The sequence below is a fragment of the Haliotis cracherodii genome, unplaced genomic scaffold (genome assembly GCF_022045235.1).
Source record: "Haliotis cracherodii isolate W230 unplaced genomic scaffold, xgHalCrac1.p SCAF_18, whole genome shotgun sequence".
Lineage (NCBI taxonomy): Eukaryota > Metazoa > Mollusca > Gastropoda > Lepetellida > Haliotidae > Haliotis > Haliotis cracherodii.
The window spans coordinates 2,148,998-2,155,177 of NW_027266273.1; positions in this window are offsets into that span (position 1 = coordinate 2,148,998).

The window sequence follows — 6,180 nt, forward strand, 5'->3', positions numbered from 1 at the left end:
TATATATCTGGTATTGTCCGTGTTGACAGATGTTATTTCAAATATTTGTTTTCCATAAGCATCCTAATATGAAAGCGTTATAATTACTGACGCGTGCATGGATAACTGGAATATTTGCCAGCTAGGCGCCATTCTAATCTATATTTGTAACATATCAATGATTCATTTTATTTTTATTCAGAATCGAAATTATAAAATATTCTGTAGCAGTTGAGGACAGATAGATATTATCTACGGCACTATACTACGAAATAAGGCGTGAATTGTACCCACGAATATCTATGTGTTGGTAATGTGCAATACATATGTATTCATATACATGTATATATACGTACGGATAATGTTTGTCACTCATGATGTATGCAAATGTACGACTTGAAGGCGTGATATCGCAGAATATAAAACGATAGCGACTACTTCAAACGCACGGGTCTGCAGGTTCGACAGGATCAACGTGACATGCATCCACCAAATCAGCGAGCCTGACCACTCTATCTCAAGGCCAATTGTAACCCGGGTTTCACGGGTATAGTACGTGAGTGGTTTATCGTTGTACAACAGCGTAGTTAGAACTATTCTTGTATAATTGAAGCCTGTACATAATCGTGTCTGGGTCAAGCAAATGCATGGTGGTTGGTATGAGCAACGATCTTACGTGTGTGTGTGTGTGTGTGTGCGTGCGTGCGTGCGTGCGCGCGCGTTTGTTTGTTTGTTTGCTTGTTTGTTTGTTTGTTTGTTTGCTGTGTGCGCCAGACATTCCACTGATTGATATCATGATCATCGATCCACGCAATTGGGATACGGTGAAATGCATCAACCAAATCAGCGAGCCTGATCACCCGATCCCGTTAGTCGCCTCTTATGACAAGCATGGGGTTGGTGAAGACAAATTCTAACCTGGATCTTCACGGGCATGAGTGAGTGAGTGAGTAGTGTTTTACTCCACTTTTAGTAATATTCCAGCAATATCACGGCGGGGGACACCAGAAAAGGGCTTCACACATTGTACCCATGTCGGGAATCGAACACGGGTCTTCGTTGTGACGAGCGAACGCTTTAACCACTAGGCTACCCGACCGCCCCTTCACGGGTGTGAACACATGAAGGATGCTGACAAGACCGGAATCAGCTAATCTTGGATTCGAATCCCGCACAAGCGAATCCTAATGGCATGACTAAGGACACAACAACACTGCTCAACCATTATTCCATACGTGTTACAGTGAGTGTGTGAGTTTGGGTTAAACGCTTTGAACATTATTTCTGACAAGTTATATCGGCGTAGACATGAAAAGTTGCTGTTTGTTATTAGGTGTTCTTTAAGAACCATATCCTCTGCAAATACCCAAAAAAAATAATCACGACTTAATTGTTGGTAAACAATACCAATGTTCGTGTAACAAGGCCAGCATTCGAACAACATACGATGTCAAGGGCAACGTGGATAGTCTGATGATAAATCACGTGACGATATGAATGTCGTTGACAGCTTCATGTGATGAGTCCAGCCTCCTCAGTCAGATGAAGATACCTCGAGATATCCCCGATAGCGCGATATGGATATATCAAACGGCAGTGACTGTACATACTTTATACCATGCTTTGGACCCTTTGATGTTTTAGTTGATAACTCATTTACGTTTATTTTGTTGTTGTTGTTGTTGTTGTTGTTTTTTGCTTTGTGTGGGTTTTTTCATTTTGTGTAAATAATGAAAAACTCAGCCTCCATTCTCTTGAAAAGAAAATCGCATCCTCAATAAAAAGTCTCGATCGCAATTTGGCCATCCTCATCAATACAGAGTATTTCGATCGTGCGCAAAGTCATAATCAGTGACATCGAGACAGGAGCATGATAGACAGTGACTTACAAAGGAAGCTTTACCAATCAACATTGGTACTATTTTTAGGAACAAGGAACAAACAATGTCAATGAATATTCTTGTATTGTCAAAAGACATTACTTATATATCAACATCATTACAACTAATGCCATTCATGAGATCAAAAATGAAGGTGTTGTGTCCACCGTTTGGAGGATGGGTAGGTGTTCAGTATTCGATCAACCACTATGACTAAAATCAGCACGTCTCAACTCAACGACGAGAAGTAGATGTATTACGGCTTATCACAAGAAATGGGATTCAACGCCATTCGTCTTAGAGGGCCTGTGCTAACTGATCCTTGTTATAAGGGCGACCTGGCCGTGCTCTGCTTTACGGCCAAGGGGATCCCACAAGTGTTCTATGGGTGACAAATCTGGTGTTTGTGATGGTCAAGGCAAGATGTTGTATGCAGTCTTGTGTTATCTTGTTGAAACAAGGTCTGTCCTGTTGTGTTGCTAAAATGGCAGTACAACAGGGTAGAGCCTAAGTCCACGTAACGCTGTCCAGTGACGTTACCACCGCCTTGACAGGGCTACAGATGCTGCCTTGACTGGGCAACAGATGCTGCATTGACTGGGCAACAGATGCTGCATTGACAGGACTTCGTCTCGTAGTGGTCTGCAAGCTCTGATAGTGTACCGAAGCAGGCTTCTGCACAATGCTTCATTATACTGCTATTTTCATTGTTCTGTTTTAAAATGACCAACATTTCTGTACTGTTTAGTGAATAGTGCGAAAATGTTAACCTTCATTCCATATCTTGAATTTGAAATGTGAGATAAAAACGTTTCAGCTCTCTATAAATGAGGAAAATATGAGGGGATATTGTGATCTGATACCTATGATTGACCAATCAAAATCGAGTATTTTCCAAATTCATGGTAGAATTTATATTTTAATGTTGGCGGTTGGGCCATTTGTAATTTCACGGGGAAGTCCTCCCCAAAATCAGATACACTATATGTACACCATTATTAATTTTCCTTTAACAACCAAATCAACATGTTATCAATTTAAGCAATGCGCATACAATATGTCATCAGATGGTTCCGCCCAGTTTCCCAATTATTTTCTGCTACAAAATACGTTTTGGTCAGAAATATGCCAGAATATCAATTCATAGACATGCTGATACACGCTACCTATCATACACCATGTAATATAGAGGGCATCAACTCCTCTAAACGTACATTAATATTTATGTGAAACTACAAATGCGTCACTGTCGCGTTTTCCTTGCTGCAATATCTAAATGTGATCTTTTAAACACGAACAGGCCGATATATTCATGATAGGCTTGTTAGACTGATTGTGAACCGTGGGTCGGTGTATTATCTCCGTAAATACAGTGAACAACAGCCTTGATAAACTCTCCGTAGCACATACACCTATCCACGACGCCGATACACACTTTGGAATCACTCGGGCGATTAGGGTGGGGGAAATTCCCTTCGGTTACTTTGAAAGAAAGCTTGCCCTGCACAATGGAAGCCATATAATCGTAACTCACGTGCCACTGAACATTGTGACTTGTTCACGTCCACATACACCATCAGGGTCTTTTCAGCCTATTTAGGCTGGAATATAGGACACTTTGTATGCCAAAGTTTTATGATTGTTGCCTATCATGTAATTCTATCTGTTTGATTAAAGTGAGTGAGTGAGTTGGGTTTAACGCCGCTTTTAACAGTATTCCAGTTATATGACAGCGTGTCAGCTTAATGTGGGAGGAAAGCCCGAAGTGATGAAGGTCTCAAGACGTTTTACCACTTCGGTGAAACCCACGATACGGGTATGGTGCTGACAAACCTAGAAACATAATCGGGGTGAACCGGGATTCGAACCCACAATCATAGGTTTCTTGCGTGTCCAAGGGACGCAACTCTGCACAGAGAATCGCGGCGCTTTAGACGACTGGGCCACCCGTGCCCCCTGGTTGATTAAAACTATATTCATTTCCAAAAAGGAATGAGGTTGGTGAACAGGCAAAGCCAATTTGAACACCTCCCCACACGGACATTTAACAATTAACAAAAGTAAACTTACTTAAAATAATACATTTAGATTAACTGTACCTACTGTTGCAAATATTAGTATGATGCAAATATGCAAGTCACACACAAATACACACATACATATATCAGTACATAAACAAACTAAGGCATCAATGCACATACACATATACGCTTGCACAACCTTACATATATATACCAGGCTATCACACATACAAACAACTATTCGATTGATGTTATTGAAAAAGAAAACATATTTATATTTTAAATCTTTCAGATCTTACAATAAACAAGTGGACAGATTGTATAATAGCAAGGTTAATATTTGTATATCTTTTGGCATTTCAATACAATTCTGAATTCAAGTCACATCCTCATATATTGTAGTATATATTATTAAGTGAGTGAGTTGGGTTTAACACTGCTTTTAACATTATTCCAGTTATATCACAGCCTGTCAGCTTAATGTGGGAGGAAAGCCCAAAGTGATGCAAGTCTCAGACGTTTACCACTTCAGAAGAAACCCACGAGCACGGGTATGGTGCTGACAAACCTAGAAACATAATCGAGGCGAACCGGGATTCAAACCCACAATCATACGTTTCTTGCGTGCCCAAGGGACGCAACTCTGCACAGCAAGTCGCGGCGCCTTAGACGACTGAGCCACCCGTTCCCCCTATATTATTAAAAAGAATGCAGTGGTTATAAAAAAGTAATTTGTAGGATCCTCATGATGGTATCCACAGCATGAAGTAGAATCATAAATATGTCTGTGATACTTGTGTGCAATATCTTTCCGTTATAGACTGATAGCAATTGATCAGGGAACATACATTTGTTTGATCACATTATGTATAATCTGAAGATGTTTTGTTTGTTTGTTTGTTTGGTGCTGTGAACGCCACACTCAGCATGCATGTGATGAATGAATGAAGATAAGCATGAATGCATGAGGCATTTTATAGTATTGCTCTATTATGTTCAGGTACATGTATACTTGTGTATATGATAGAAGGTATTAGTTCTATATCTGTTCTTATTGGCATGTCTGCATGTACTGTATATATGTAGTGATTTCCTCTGAAGACGAGTTTTGTACCACTGTGTAGAAACTTGGCGGCATCGTTCCTACGTGTGATATCAACCCAGGCCCACACACCTGGTAGGTTTACATGTCGTTTATGTATCGTTAATGTGTAATTTATCAACTGTGTATGTAGTCTATCTAGTGAATGCATTTCGTTATATATCAAGACAAAAATACTTTTGAAATGCACCAGTATAAAAATACATTCTAGCTAGTGCATTTACAACAATGCTACGTACTCTATCGTATCTTATTAGTCTGAATTATGTATATCTGTGTTTATAATACATGTATAGTATTTCATACATGTTATATTGTAGCCCTGATTCTTCAGCGTGTATTTTATTAACGTTCATGCTATCTGGGAGTACATATTGGCGTCTGTTGAAGAACCCAGTGGCGTCTGTGGTCTGTGCGCGTTGGACCCAGTCCTGCTACATCTGGATTCTCACATTTCAAAAATGTATTTAAATATAATTCAGTTGCACATGCTTCATCTTATGACTTGATGGATCCAGATCACTAGTATACCTTATCCTTCACAATGTCTCGATATCTGCTGGGGGCACGGGTGGCCCAGTCGTCAAGGCGCCGCGATTCACTGTGCAGAGTTGCGTCCCTTGGGCACACCTGAAACCTATTATTGTGGGTTCGAATCCCGGTTCGCCCCAATTATGTTTCTAGGTTTGTCAGCACCATACCCGTGCTCGTGGGTTTCACCGAAGTGGTAAACGTCTGAGACCTGCATCACTTCCGGCTTTCCTCCCACATTAAGCTGACACGCTGTGATATAACTGGAATACTGTTAAAAGCTTCGTTAAACCCAACTCACTCACTCACTCAATATATGCTATTAAATTGAAGTCTTTTTTATTGTCAATTCTCTCAAGATGGTCCCTATATATTAGAAATATGTTTGTTCAGGATTAGCAAAGTTGAGCAAAACACACTAAACGTCATAGATGTAGGTACTGTATATATTTACATGTATATAACAAACCTTTTTTTCTTTTTTTTGTCCCTTCATTTGCCAGGCGACTAAAAGGATCGGGTGGTCAGGCTCGCTGACTTGGTTGATGTATGTCATCGATCCCAATTGTGTGGATCGATTATCATGATATTAATCACTGGATTGTCTGGTCCAGACTCGATTATTTACAGACCGTTGTCATACAGCTGCATTATTGCTGATTGCAGC